The sequence below is a fragment of the Podarcis gaigeae genome (assembly GCF_964106915.1).
Source record: "Podarcis gaigeae genome assembly, chromosome: 6".
Lineage (NCBI taxonomy): Eukaryota > Metazoa > Chordata > Lepidosauria > Squamata > Lacertidae > Podarcis > Podarcis gaigeae.
Genome location: NC_139682.1, coordinates 39,804,538 through 39,820,535, shown reverse-complemented (window position 1 = coordinate 39,820,535; position 15,998 = coordinate 39,804,538). Strand labels below are relative to the sequence as shown.

At 43.2% G+C, this 15,998-nt stretch overlaps 1 long non-coding RNA gene across 1 annotated transcript; it reads left to right on the top strand.

Annotated features, from left to right (window-relative positions):
- Positions 1–14,100: 14,100 nt before the first annotated feature.
- Positions 14,101–15,569, top strand: LOC310847666. Its single transcript, XR_014565956.1, has 2 exons — positions 14,101–14,142; positions 15,211–15,569. It is a non-coding gene; the product is annotated as an uncharacterized lncRNA (long non-coding RNA).
- Positions 15,570–15,998: the final 429 nt, after the last annotated feature.

The window sequence follows — 15,998 nt, the reverse complement described above, 5'->3', positions numbered from 1 at the left end:
AGGTAATAAATGTTCAGAGAGCTGCTGCTGCTGCTTGCTATACATAGACGCAGCCAACTGCAGACTTCTGCAATGCAAGTCTGTACATATAAGGAGTGAAGGTGCAGTGCAAGAGAATTAAAAGCAAAGGAGGACTCCTTGGTCTGATGGTGCAAAGTTGCACAAGAGGGATTACTATAAACTCATCAACCAGATACTGACCCAAATTTGTTCTTGGTGTGAATTACTCTCACCCAATGATTTATTTACACAACCTCTGATCAATCGGAGCTCTGATCATTCCTTGCTACAGCAGGCATGCGGTGACAAATTGATGAAGGATCAGTTTGGATATGTGCAAAGGCCATTATTCAGAGCCCAGTGCTTGCAGGCTCTCGAGGGGAGGGCCTAGGACAGAATGTGCTCCTATGTTTACTACTCTATTTAGCTACTCTATTCACTCCACTGTTCAGGCTCTGCAGAATGGTATAAAAATCAGACAGTCCCTGCTCTCAAACGTACAGCCTAAAACATACAATGCAAAAAGGAAAGGAATTGTGAGGGAAGAGGAATAAAGTAAACTTTAGCAATAGCAATTAGAGAGTTACTATAATGACTAGATGAAATGCAAAGAGCTAAAGGAGTGGAAGAGCCAGAAGTTGCAGGTTATGTCTGTAGATTTATGAAAGATGGAAGAGTAGGTCTGGAGAAATAGGTTGTCTTATTTTCACAGAACTTGCAGAAATGGGAGTCTTTCTCTGGAGATGTGATGCTGGATCTTGGTCAATTTCAAAGAAATTAAAATGCACAGTGTTTGTGAAAAGAAATGTCAAACTTAGCAATCCGATCTACTATGGTATTTGCAAGGGTTGCCTGCCATTAAAATAGTGAATGCTATACAAAAGCCTATGAGCTGTAGTGGTGCACCTCCCTCCCATGTCCCTCTAACATAATTGTGAGGCTTGGTAGACTCAGGTGCCACCAATGGCATTTCTAAGAGACTTGGGATATAGGCCCATGACTCATTTTTTTATAAAACTTGCACATGGTGGTTTAAGTCTCTGGGGAACACAGATTCACCTAATGGGTCCTGCTACTGGAAAAAACCATGCAGGAACTTCCACTAGCACAACAGGGCTTCCCCACTCACTTCTGCCTGAGAACGCCACCCCCTTGGCCACCTACTAACACCTACTAACCTGGGCGTCAATTTCTTTGGTTGTCATTTTATGTCAAAGAAGTATTAAGCACTTATGCTAGGCACTGGAGTGTGAAGTGGAAATTTAAGGGGCCTTGGCTTTTGAGTCTTAAGATTCTTGAGTAACTTTTTATTGAACTAAACTGCGTGATAATGCTTTGCACTTCATGGACTACTGAATAAAGTAATAGGCTTCAGGGGAATCCCTCACACATTGTAAGCATGATTGAGAGGGTCATGCGTTTGTGCTGTATGAGTCTGTACCTCCATCCCCTGGTGGATGTGACTGCGAGCCACACACCCCCTCCAAATGTTTGGTATGTGAAGGGGCTATATTCCCTTTTGCATTGAGAAACCTGCATGCACACATCTCCTTCACATGAATGTTGGATGCATGGCTTGGGTGATGCTTTCAACACGTGAGGGGTTCATGTGACCCTATTCCTTCGCTTGCCATGTTAGAGCCTTTTGTGATAAAGAGATGAAACTGTTTACATATATGACTGGCTGGATCTGAGTTTGAACTGTTTTGGAGACATGCTCACAGATGACACATCTCATAAAAGTCCAGCACTTCCTGTTTATTTTCTGTCCCCCTCACTCTTCATTCCTCTCTTTGTCCTCTGGCTGCCTCACCTCTCTTGAAGGTTAACCTGCTTTGGATGAGCATCTCTGATGTCATAGATGACCTGTGTTGGAAGGGTGAGGTCATAGCCTCTCTGGGTGTCCCTGCTTTATGCTCTGAAGTTGCAGGTGGCCTGGGTATTTATTTACTTTGGGATAGTGATGAGAATTGAATTCCAAGTTTCACTGTCAGTTGTTAATTGAATTTAAAAGTGCATAAATATTTGGGCCACAGGCTTTCTTTCTTTTTTAAAAGTATAAATCAGATGAGTGATTCTGGAGGCTTCTGATGTCCAGTCACTCATCATGGATATATGAAAGTTGCTTCTGGTAAGAGAGATATCACAGTTCCCTTTTGGTTTCTCTTGTTTTTAGACTGCACATCTGACAACTCTTGGGTTTTGCAGAATATTTTTCATGGATGCTTTTAACAATGCTAGGTGCATTAGGGATACCTGAATAATTTAGAATGGTAATGCATTCTGATCTTGCAGCTTGCTATGCTGTTGCAATGTTTGGTTACATTTCTGGAATGAAAAAAATCATCCTCGATCAATGCATGGTGTTGATAACAGATAACATAAATGGAAAGATATTTGAGCTCTGGGTATCCAATATTCTTGCTATAAAGTCATCAAATTTGAAAGGTTGTGGATGTAATTTTACACCAAGAGTGTTCTGCATCAACTTGCCACTAATCATGAAAATAATTAACATGTGCAAGTGGAGAATGAAAGCTATAGGCATGGAATCTCCCTTCATTGTTCTTGTTATTACAAGAGCAGTTAATCTCAAGGATAGATCTAATGTCCATCTGCTCTTGCCTGAAGTTATTAGATGTATCATGGGGAAAGTCAGTGACTTGACAAAAGTATTATTTCCTAGGTGTAGTCTTGAATGCCTCTCCTTTGTTTGATTTTTTTGCTTCCTTGTACAGTCTGTAAATACACCCTCTTTTGAACACCTTTGTGTGTAACTTGCAGAAAGGGAGAGAGCGTGCGCAAAATAATGCCCCATAATAATAAGGATAAGGCCAACAGTGATGGTGATAATGAATGAATAGATGCCAGTTCAAGAAATTTTTGAAATTAAATATTCAAAGTGACTTTTGCATAAAACTGGAGCATCAATCAAGTACGAGCAAGATTAGGTTCATGGGCCAGGATGGAGCCAGCTGACTGTATCTTGGCCAAGAGGCAGTGATGCATCCAGATGTAGACCTCGTACTAAGGGAGACTAAACCACATTATCATTTTCGAGAGCAAGGGATTTTCCATATAGGCCAGGCAAAGGTGTAAACTGTCTCTAGCAAAGGGTAGAAGCTGAAAGTACAGTGGTGCCCCGCAAGACGAACGCCTCGCAAGACGAAAAACCCGCTAGACGAAAGGGTTTTCCGTTTTGGAGGCGCTTCGCAAAACGAATTTCCCTATGGGCTTGCTTCGCAAGAAGAAAGCCCATAGGGAAATCTCCGGGGACCTCTTTTAAATGCTAGCGGTGGGGAGCAAAGCCTTCCCCCCCCTCCGGCCTTCAGAAGAGGTCCAGGAAGGCCGGCGGGGGCCGAAAGGCTTTGCTCCCCACCGCCAGCATTTTAAAAGCAGTCCGGGATAGCAGGGAAGCGCTTCCCGCTATCCCGGATGGCTTTTGAAGGCAGGCGGCGGGGGAGCAAAGACTTTTGCCCCCCGCCCGCCTTCAGAAGAGGTCCAGGACCTCTTTTGAAGGCCGGTGGGGGGCGAAAGTCTTTGTCCCCCCTGCCTGCCTTCCCGGGGGCTTTTAAATCGCCCCGGGACAGCGGATAATTCCTCCACTGTCCCGGGGCGATTTTAAAATGCTGACGGGCAGCAGCGCTGCCGCCCGCCAGCATTTTAAGATCACCCCAGACAGCGGAGAAGTCCTCCGCTATCCCGGGGTTTTTAAAATGCTGGTGGGCGGCAGCGAAGGCTTCGCGGGCAGCAGCGCTGCCGCCCGCCAGCATTTTAAGATCACCCCAGACAGCGGAGAAGTCCTCCGCTATCCCGGGGTTTTTAAAATGCTGGTGGGCGGCAGCGAAGGCTTCGCGGGCAGCAGCGCTGCCGCCCGCCAGCATTTTAAGATCACCCCAGACAGCGGAGACTTCTCCGCTCCTGGGGCGATTTTAAAATGCTGGCGGGCGGCAGCGCTGCTGCCCGCGAAGCCTTCGCTGCCGCCCACCAGCATTTTAAAATCGCCCCAGGAGCGGAGAAGTCTCCGCTGTCTGGGGTGATCTTAAAATGCTGGCGGGCGGCAGCACTGCTGCCCGCGAAGCCTTCGCTGCCGCCCACCAGCATTTTAAAAACCCCGGGATAGCGGAGGACTTCTCCGCTGTCTGGGGTGATCTTAAAATGCTGGCGGGCGGCAGCGCTGCTGCCCGCCAGCATTTTAAAATCGCCCCGGGAAGTCTCCGCTGTCCCAGGGGCTTTTAAAATGCTGGGGGACAGCAGCGAACGCTTCGCTGCCGCCCGCCAGCATTTTAAGACCGCCCCGGGACAGCGGAGAAGTCTCCGCTGTCCCGGGAAGGCAGGTGGGGGGGGGAGCAAAGACTTTCGCCCCCCACCGGCCTTCAGAAGAGGTCGGGGGACAGACTGTCCCCGGACCTGGTCTGAAGGCGGTTTCCATAGGAACGCATTAATTGATTTTTAATGCATTCCTATGGGAAACCGTGCTTCGCAAGACGAAAAACTCGCAAGACGAAAAGACTTGCGGAACGAATTAATTTCGTCTTGCGAGGCACCACTGTACATGAACCTAACGTCAAATGAGAATCCTAAACTGCAAGAAGGAATTTCCTGATACTATGTCTCATTCTGACCGGGTTCTCTGCTTCATGTTGTTGTATGCTTCCAGTGCCCACTCCTGCAGAGCTCCCCACAAACATTGCCAATGTGTGGTTGGCTATGTCCAGCTGTCTAGAAAGTGTGTTTAGGATTTGCAGCCTTAACCTGCTAATTTCTCTCAGTCTCTATTTGTGCTGCTTTACGATGCCTAATGCTAATTTACAAACTGCCATCAGATTTTCAGTACATTTCAGCCAACAAGAGAGTTTAATTTTTGAGGCACACTACTTTTTTCCTGCTGCTCAGCTGCTGTTAATGACATTGCATTGCCCTCTTGATAACCCCACCCTGTCTTGAAAAGAGCAATGTGCCAGATTACTCTTGTGTGCCTATCACACAGCCCAATAATGAGTTTGTGTGGATTATCGCTCAACCAAAGTACAGTTTAGATTAGGCTACGGTTGGCAGAAATATGGTCAAGTCAGGTTACAACAGGAGATCTCATTCACTTGTAGTGAGAAATGATAGGCTGGAGGCAGTTGATTTCGCTCCAATGTGTTGTTATGTCCTCATAGGACAAGAGCATGTGTGTTTGTGGTCCACGACAAGGAGGATCAAGCCAGATTCCCTTCAGCATTTAGCCTAGAGTGATTTCTCTGGCACATTAATGGCAAAGGTATTCATTCTCTGACAATCTCTGCCAGCTTCCTGAAGCCATTATTTCTTTAGAGCTGATGTCTCTCAGCATCATATGCAGCCAAGCATTGATTAAGTTTGGTGAGTAAAACAATGTTTTGTAGAAGAACACTATGCCCCCTTGAGCAAAATCTCTACTCCCAAACAGAAACTCCCTCACCTATAGAAGTTTACACAAGTCTAACATTATCTGAAAAATACAAAATACAAACGAACAGGCAAGCAGTGATGCACATTGTTTGGAAGTGGTAAAACTAGCTATGCAACTAAATTGCATTCCCTCTTTCTATGAATGGTAGTCAACACTAATCCTGCTCAGAGTAGATCTATTGGAATAATTTAGGTTCATTAATTTCAGTAGTTCTATTCCGAGTAGGATTTTAATGAATACTACCCTGTGCTTCCAGGGTGAAGGTAGGATTATGGGGAGATGGATAAGGTGCTCTTGTATCTATGCATGTGTCCTATGGTGAAAGCTATGAAGCTCTCACCATCTCATATGATTTGAGAAGCATGGAAGAGGAAGCATGACTTGCTTATGCTTCCTGCCTTGGTACTGGCATATATGAAGAGTGGGTTAATTCTGTTTCTATTGAAAAATTGGGCACATAGAGCTACTATAAAACACATTTTCCTGTATTTTCCAGCAACTCTAGTATGGACTTCCAAAAATTCATGTGGGAATTGGAGCTAATCATACATTCCATTGCTAAATTTTGAAGAATGCATCCCTTTGCCATTGTAGTAACACAATGGGTACAGCTACTCAGAATGTTTTAGGAGGGATCATGTGCTTTTACTAATTCTATATGGTTATGGTAAAAGGCCCCATACAGGCAATGTATTGGGCTCATTGTGGTATCCAGTGCTTTTTTTCATCAGGGTACTCAAGGGTACGCAGTACCGGCACCTTTTTTCTAGAAGAAAATCACTGGTGGTATCTACGGTATTTATTCAAATTCACTTGATGCTAATGCAGAAAACTGGGAGCATGGATACTTCCAGGAAGAGGTACCTTTTGTTCCCCAGTGTTGCTTCTCTGACCATTCAAAAGGATTTTCAATGTACTCCTGCTGCAAAGAGATCTTTTGTACAAAACACCAATTAAAACTATTCTGGGTGAGCACATCTTTATAACAAAAGTATATTCAATTTGTCTTGATTTAATCCCTATTCCATTGTCTAATATGTATTTGTTTTATTGGGAGTTACCTTGAGTACATTTTGGTGTACCAAATCAGGATAGAAATGACTGAAATATATTTAAAACTCTCTAGAGTGAGATGAGCGCACAACCCTAGAGTCTGTCAAGACTGGCCTGTACGGGCAGGGGTACCTTTACCTTTACCTTTAAGCCCTTCATAGCAAAGTGTCTTATACATATATTTGTCAGTTTTGTCTTTGGTATCTTTACTGGGATATAGTTGAAGGATTATTTCCAAGCAGCAGAGCTAGGAGAGAACGCTTACCTGAGCTGCTACCAGTCACAGTAGACTGTTCTGGATTACATGGACGAATGGTCAGATTTAGCTCATGGGTGGGTAAGCTTTGGCCCTGTGGGATGCATTTGGATCCAACCCATAGCCTCACCTTCTCAACTTCAATGCCGGCCTCAATGATCAATCTTAGGGGAGAAAGGTCCTTTTTCTTCAAATGGGATGTTTCTCCCAAGACTAATTGCCACATTGTAAGTGTGGGGGAGGCAGCTGGTCAAAGAAGTCTCAAGTGCTTAGGATCTCTTCAGTCAAAATATTTGGGGGGGGAAGGAAGAGGGTCAAGTGCTAAGCCATTTAGCTGGCACATTATCTATAATGAGGTGTCATCACATCCTCAAGAAAGTTCTTCTCTCTGTCAGCATTATAAATAAGTGTACACTTGAGCTCTGGTGTAGTTACAGCTATGCTAGCAATAGCAACCAGCTCGACTGAGGAAGCAGGCACAGCATGCGCTCAGCTCAAGGCATTTCCCAGCTGAGTCTACCCCCATCTGGGTCATAACAGCCCTCAGTGTGTCAAGAAATGTGGGCTCATCTCAGGCCTTGATTATTTCTGTTGGCAAGAGCCTTGTGGCCTTCCACACCTAAGAACTTTAGAGTTGCGTTTGAATCGGTTGCTGAGTAACTAGGAGGTGAACAAGGAAGCAATGACACTGTGCCTTCGTTTTATTTATTTTGCTTTCTTTTTTTAAAAAAATGAAAATCTTAAGGAGAGCTGTAACAGTCAATGTGTTCTTTTAGAAACATCCATCAGCAAAGGGAATTCTGAGAGAGAGAAAAATTAAAACTGGCTTTCTCCACAATTGAGTTTGGCAGCAGCTGTAACAAACATCTGCCCCACAGATGCTGACTTCCCAAAATCCAGACACTGGAAAAGAAGTGGCAGCAAAAGGGTTGTATGTTTAACTCTTCCCCTGCGTTCTGCTCCATCACTCTGAATTGGCACCCGCACTTGGGTGTTGCTAGGTATTTAAAGGACTCAGGGCACAGGGCTATGGTGCCAAGATACAGCAACTGTATATATGCTAATTTATATTTATAAATGCCTTTGGGCAATTCTAAAATAATGTGTGGCTGGGATCTCACCAGCACTGTACTTTGCAGAGCGCCCAGCCACCCTGTAAGCAAATTATTGTTGTTGGTGTTTTTAACTTTAAAAAAAGAGAAGGGAAGGGGCAGGAGATTTGGGGCCCAATGTAAAAGACAGAAGGCTCAGCTCTGCCCCTCCATCAATGCCTCTGCCTCCTCAAACTGCTTCCCCACCCTAGAAGGCTTCCCAAACATGTGTTTACCCTTGCAAACACTCATTGGAATGCTGGAGGGGTAGGAGTAGTTTGATGTAGCGAGGCATCAGTTAGTTAGGCACCTACTCCTGCTGTTGCAAAGCAGTAGAACGCTTGCTTAAAGTGTTCGGATTTAGTGATGTGTGATTCCGTATGGTATTCCGTTAGCCCCTAAGGAACCTGGGAACTGCAGTTCTGCAACAGTCCCAAGAATTCCCTTTTAAAAATGCTTAGCTCATTTACAGAACCAGAATCCCCAAGGTGCCTTGACAGAGAGTTTAACAGCACACAGGAAAGAAGGAAGATGCCTTGCAGTGAGTCAGACCAGAGGTACTGCCTACAATACAGTGACCGCCATCAGTTCTCCAGTGTCAGGGGAGACTCCTAGCCCTACTTGGAGATGTCTGGAATTGAGTCTGAAAATCTCTGTATGCAGAGTATGTGACCTATTACCAAGTCAGGTCACTTCAGTTAAACAGATTGAGATTCATGAGGCCCAATGTCTCTCAACCATACATGTTTTATACAAGATTCAGCAATAAGAGGATGTCTATGTATTTTGGCATGAGCTCAGAAAGAAACCTGGAATTTTGAACAGACTTTATATTCTGAGAATTTCTTTAACTGAGAACATGCATTTAATTTCTGTATATTGTGAAGCTAGATTTTTATTTTTTTTTAAGGTTAGTACTGCCGGGTGAGATTTTCTGGAGTCAGAGGATGCGAGTTAAGATTTTCAGGGCTCAAGGCATAGCTGTTCAATACTTTGTATTGCTGCCCCATGACCACCAGAGGCAGTTAATTTTGCAAAAGGAGAAAGAAGGAAAAGTAATCTATTTTCCCTTTAACTTTCTTCTGACGTAGTATTTGCAGTATCTTCAGAGAGTCAATGTTTTTATCAGAGAATGTGCACACAGGAACATTCTGCATGAGGGAGAGACGAAAGAGCTGAGTCAGATCTGGGAAGGGTGGTTTTTCTTGTATATTTCTGCAAAAAGGCATGCTCAAATTGAATTTGCTAATTTAGTGCATGCACTGAAGAAAACACCCATATTCTTTATGCCAGTTTATTAAGAAAGGGCATATGTATGCCAACGCCTTCCAGCTCCAGCCAAGCTTGTACTTTTTTATTATATGCTATTTATAAATGCATTTTTAAGCCACTTTATTGTCTAGATTATGATAAATCCTGTATAAATTTAATAGGCCCAGGTTGGGTGTTTTATGGATGAGAAACATCTGTGTCCAGGGCCAGTTCCAGTTCCAGTGTGTGTTTCTTTAATTTCATCCCTAGGGGTGTAGAAGTGAAGGCAGAATATTATGTCATTGCTTTTCATATGATCACATGTGTTTAGTGTCCTATAGAATCGGAATTACATGCATTCTAGGTAGCAGCTGAGCTTTATTTCAGATGACACCTTGGGTGTCAAAATGATTAAGATTAAAGCAGATTTCTTGGTTTTATTGTGTATGAGACATAAAAAAGACAGAGTCCTATTTGCTTTAGAAGCGTCAGAGAAAGGAAGGATTGAATAGTGGCAGTATTCATCGCTCAGCCAGCTGGTGGTGTTTCATGTTTTTGGCAGTGACAATTGTAGAGAGTTAAGCTGCCATGGAGATCCAATTTAATGTGACTGGGGTCATTCCAATGCAAGCAGTGCATGGCTCCAAGTCCTTCATTCCTCTCGGTGTGAGACAGATGAGACCAATTGGTGAAATAGCACAATACCAATGGATTGGGTGTGTGTGTCCATACTTTTCTCCCTGTGATGATATGCTTATTCACAAATGTTTCCATTTCCCTACTCTGTTTCTAGCAACCAAAGGGTAGAGCTGGGTTCAAGCATGACCTGCTGACACAGCTCCATGGGACAGAAAGTTACAAGAACATCAGCTTTGAAAAAATAGCCTTTGATTCACATTTGCCAGAGAACAAAACTCCCAAGTCACATATTTACTAAGGAGGGCTGGCTAAATTCTGATCTAACAGTACTAATTCTACCTACCACGGCTGCTAAACTGGTTATATTTCCCCAAAGGTTCTTTAACATTTTTGTTCTGTATGTCAGAAAAGAATTTTTGACAAGTGGAGTCTTAGAATCAAAGTGGGTTTTTTATTATTGTTATTACAACCTGGTTGCTTAAGGTAAATTTTTAAAATTTGAATTAAAACCAGAAGGTTGCATATTTTTGTTGTATGAATATCAGTTCAGATGCTAGCTGTTAGCTGTGAAGTGGACGAGGTGGTTGTCATGCTGTATTTGAATTGTTTGAGATTAATTCCCTAATCAACTAATGAATCTCTGTGTTTCTCAATTTCTTCATTCTGTGAGTACTACTTAAAGGTAAAATCTGTGCCCTGCTTAATGGTTAACTGAGCAAAGCACTGAGCAGCAGAATAGTGCAGATAATTAGATCCAGTTGTTAGCTTGAAACGGGGACATTCAGCTTGTGTAAGCCTTGCTCCATGAACTCTTAAAGCAATTTCACTATTAAAGAAACAGATCTTCAAACCAATCTTTTTGGTGGTGGCTGCGTAATGCTCTCCCTAAGGAAGTTCACATGAGAACTTGTTTTTAAGTGCCCTTGGAATGACTGGTGGTTTTAGATTAAGGTTTGATGGAATTGGATGCAGAATCCAGAACCCTGGGAGTTTGATTGTGATTGTTTTTAAATCAGAGCTATAAAAGGTCCTTGTGGTTTCTAAGAGTCTTGTTACATTGTTAGCAGTATCTGGTGAAATCTCGGAATCCAAAAATTGTGCTAAATAGGATTTCCCATCAAGAGGGGTGGTGGGTGGGGGAGTCAATTTGCTTTGTAGGCTCTCATTGTTCATCAGTATGTTCAGTAGAAACTGAGTCAACAATGTGATGCAGCAAAGAAAAAGCTAATGCTATTCTAGTGTGCAACAACACAAGTATAGTGTCCAGATCAAGTGAATAGTACTGCTCTATTCTGCCTGAGTCAGAGCATACCTAGAATACTGTCCAGCTCTGGGTGCCTCAATTTAGGAAGGATATTGCCCAGCTAGAATGTTTGATGGGGGGTGACCAAGATGATAATGGGTCTGGAAACCAAGCCTTATGAGGAATGGTTGAGGGAACTGGGTATGTTTGACCTTATAAATAGGAGATTTAGAGAAGATATGATAGGCATCTTCAATATCTAAAGAGCTGTCACACTGAGGATGCAGCAAGCTTATTTTCTCCTGCTCCAGAGGGTAGGACTCAAACCAATAGATTCAAGTTCTGAGAAAGGAAATTCCGACTAAACAGCAGGAAGAACTTTCTGATAGTACAAGCTGTTCAATAGTGGAATGCACTCCCATGACAGCCAATGGACTCCCCTTCCTTGAAAGTTTTAAAGCATAGGTTGGACAGCCATCTGTCATGTATGATCTAGTTGAGATTCCTGAATTGCAGGGAGATGGGCTGGATTACCCTTTGGGTCCCTTGCATCTATATTCCAATTCACCATCATCCTCAGCTTTTCTTGGCACAGAATTTTGAGAGGTGTGAGGATTTTCCATCTGCTATTTCATAGTGCCAGACTCCCAATTTATAAAATTACACATATTGTGCATGTTGTAGATTATGCTGTGTTAATAAGTAGAAAGTGGGGCATGCAGCAAAATGTAGCAGTGTAAAGAATGCCAGCCACATCATCTTCTATGATACTCCCATTTCATTCCTACTCCCAGAAGATACACTCAGCATTCTCTGGCCACTGAACATGCTTAGAATTCAATGGGCTTGCTGATGTGGTGATGCAGTTCAGGTGTATGACATTGTTCATGCCTTACCCAGCACTCATTGGTCCATGGGCCCAGAACTTAAGCTATGATCATATAGATGTTTCTAACTGGTTCTTCACAAGCCAGTGTTCTCAGTGTCTTGCAAGATCTTAATTGAGTCATGCCCCAAAGAGAAGGTGAATACTTTTTTATTAGGTCTCAATGGGTTTGAGCCATGAGTTCTCTCTTAGTCTGTTGATGATTGGTCTGAACTACACCAGAGATGTTTTGAAGTGGCCTGGGGAACTGTCTTGGGGACACAAGGTCTAAGAAGGTGAAAATGCCTGTTTAGCCCCAACTTTCCCACAAGGAGTCTTTTTTTTAAAAAAATGCAAAGTACACACAGCCCTACCCAAACCAAATGTAAACAAGCTAGCCTTCAAGAAACAAACTGGAGTAACTGTGGGGAAAAGGAAAGATTTGCCTCACCTACCTAGCTGTTGCTATTATGTTGGTTGCTATGTAAACAGTTTTATTTCTGGCTCAAACAGCATACCAGGTTGTAGGTCAGGGCCATTTAATCCTACATTATTGGTTTATGTTTGCTGCAGCCTTCGTCCACTTCAAGTTAGGATGAAAGCTTCTTCAGCATTACTCAGGAGCAGCTGTCCTGGCCACCATAATGGCAGTTGCTGCTCGAGATCCATTGCTAGCATAAAAGTTTTTTTTGTCAGCACCAGAAAATAGACAGTATTCCCTCCCTACCCCTCTCCCTTCCCCAGAGCTGAAATAGCTGCCACCTGCTAAGGAATGCTGCTAAGACAAGCCGATGACAGGCCTGAGATGGACATAGGAACGTTGTCCAGCAGGGTGGAGATTACTAGAAATCTGACAAAATCTTTTCTAATTTTATGTGGTGGTCAGGAGCATGGAATGGAGTGGGGGAGCTGTTCCTGTTCTCTTTTAGCTGTGAACAAAAAATGAGTGAATTCTTTGACAATCTTATTCCTCTTCTGCCATGTAGATCTTTCTAACGAAAACAGTTACACATCAGTGCAGTGAAACATTCCAGTATTGTTTCAGCAGGGGTAAGGGAGCACAATATAGGTAACCAAGTCCCCCTTTATTATTTCAGTTGCTAATTTTGGATGTTGCACCTTCATACAGCACAGAGTTCAGTCCTGCTGTGTTTTAATTCTTAAATCTCTCCATCTGGTCTTTTATATTCAACCTCACACTACTAAGAGGGCTGGCCCAAACCATTTTTCTGCTTGTGGTAAAGGACAAGATGATGTGTGCCACCATTCCATGTTCAGAAGCTAACTGGGCTTAGCAGTTGAATCTTATTTCAATTCTCATAATGGGGCCATGCCCTCGATTATGACTGAGGTCAGCAGGCTAGTTATGAGTGTGCAGAACAGGCCATGTGATACACATAGCTCTGCCTTAAAACAGAAGGGTAAGCCAGCAGGCTTCCACCACTGCTCCCCAGTGACTTCCACCTGAGGCAATCACCTCATTCTGCCTAATGACAGGATTTGTCCCAATCACTAAGAAGCCCCAAAGGCCCATGCAATGCCATATAGGGTTGGATATAGCCTGTCTCTTTTTGCCCCTGCAAATGTAGTGCTAATGACCTTACATGCAGCTAGAGTCCCACAGGGGTGAGGGCAGCTGTTGGCATAGCAATGCTGTTAGCTGTTCCAGTACAATCTCCAGGTTACATGCTTTTGCCTTGTCCTTGAGTCGGAAATTGATGTTAATATTTTGATTCTGGGAGCTGTTTTGCCAGGGCACTTGCAGCATTAGTTCTTCTGACCTAGTTTTTTAAAGTACTGTACCACAAATGGGATGAAATAGTATATATATGGGCTGCATTGTTAATGCAGCACCATAAAGCACTATACTATGCTGGCTTTGTAGGGATGTTATGCTGGCATTGCAGATATGCAGACACGTATATTCATATATTCCTATTATCTTCACTTTCCTTAGTAGACTTTAGGAATCTAAAAGTTATCTGAGGTAAATTGATATTATTATTGTGCAGCTCTTTCAAGTGTTCAAAGCACTTCACACACACTATCTACATGTAATTCCTCCAGCACCCCTGTATGGTTAATCGGTATTATTTCCCCCATGTTGCAGATGGGGGGAGGGGAGGACGGAATCTGAAAGGGAACAGGGGTCACCAGTTATTTTGAGTCACATAGAATCATGATTTGGAATTTTGAGTGTTCTTGGTGTCAGTCACAAAATGACTGCTGTGGGGGGCATAGCATAACACAAAATGGCTGCCACATCTAAAGGAGCACAAAATCAGACAGAACCACAAAATGGTGCAGGTATATCTCCCCACCCCACAATCATTGATTTGGGAGAAAGGCTGGCATAAGCAGTCTCTGTACTCAATCACTGAGAGAAGCTCTTTGTACTTCTCCTCTGTTCACAACATCAGGGAGGGTGCTTAATCCTGGCATTCAGTGAAATATGGGCATGTTGCATAGCTGTCAAAGTTTCCCTTTTTTAAAGGGAATTTCCCTTATTCCGAATAGGATTCCTCGCAAGAAAAGGGAAAAGTTGACAGCTATGGCATGTTGGGGGTGTTCATTGTAGGAGTGGCTGAGCTAGTGCAAACATGAATGAGCAAGAAGAGCAAGCAGTCTCTAATGCATTGTGGGTTTTTGAGGGAATACCTACTCAGACTTTGCATGGGTATCTTAGGAGGTACTGGTAGGCATATTGGTGTGTGCCAGTACCACATTGGCAGACACTGCTATAGGCTGCATTCACATGGCAATTTCTTCCATTTCCCTGACATTTCCCTAATTGTAAATTTCTGCATTATATTGGAGCTTTCACACAACGTAAAAGCCATGTTGTTATAATTGGATTACTTCTGGAACTGTTAAACATGGAAATGAGTGCTTAGCTGCCACAAGATTCCTTTAGATTTCTAAAAGTGGCTTTTACATCAAATGAAAGATCACATATAATACGGAAATTAAAAGTTAGAGAGACGGAATGAACTGCTGCGTGAATGCAGCCCTAGTGAGTTTCTGGCAATACCAATATTCCTAATTCATAGCTCATTCTTTTAGCCCCTACCGCTACACTAGTTCTCCAACTATATGCCAAACTACACTCACATTTTGGACTAGTGAAGTGGAACACAAAATTACAGTGGTACAAATCGAAGTTCACTGGCCTTTGGGACACTATGCCACTGAGACTTTAAAAAAAACACAAACGGGGAGTACATCTCCTGATGCTCTGCAGTCACCAATGTAATCAGAACTTAAACGGAACCTGAATGAGGTTTTTTTGCTCCTGCCTATGCCAAAAAAGTTGCTAACAGAAAGAAAAGAAAAGAGTTCAAAAGCTATTTTGACCCTCTTGGTGCTTTCAGACAGAACTACTCTGGGTTTGGGGGATCTCAAGCCTCTCTCCTCTTTAATGGATGTATATGGAGAGAAGCAGGCTGGCTGCCCTACTGGATGGACGTGACCAAATCCAAAGCAGTGCCTATTTCTGCAACTTGGCCTGTTCTTTCTGAGCAGAGGATGTTCCTCCAGAGTCTTTTTATCTGGGTTTGTGCCTTGGCAAAAAGGTTCCTGACCTTGCACACAACTGGGTTTTTTTACTAGCATCGCTGCTGGAGGCAGACTGACCCTAACCCCAGCCATTGTCTCAGACGACGACTGCCTTTGCTGATGCTGAGTGGAGTTTGTCAGATCTAAATACTCAAATATTATGCTGTTTTTGGCTTTGATTACAGTTGCATAATGTGTGTGATGTTTTTCTCTTCCGTGAAACTGCAGAAATTGGCTCCCTAGGTGGCAGAACACAGGGGTGTTGATGTACAGTAAACCTGAGAGCCCTGCTAAGTCGGCATTTGGATTAGGCTTTTTAGAGAAGTTGCTGAGGCAGAAAGGTTGGAGCCAAGCATAGCCTGCATCAGCTGAAGGGGGAAAGGGACGATAGGCTCTCTGCTCAAACCCTTTTACCCTGAAGCTTGGAGCTAGAGGTGCAGTTAGATAATTTTAGAATCCGGACTTAATGGCCTTGCAGGGTGGGGCTGCTACTAAGATGGTAATGTGCATTACTGTACTTAAGTACACTTAATATTCACTTAATGATCTAAAAGGGCCCCCTCTATAGATTATGATATGCATTATTTCACTTACTTCAATATATAGTA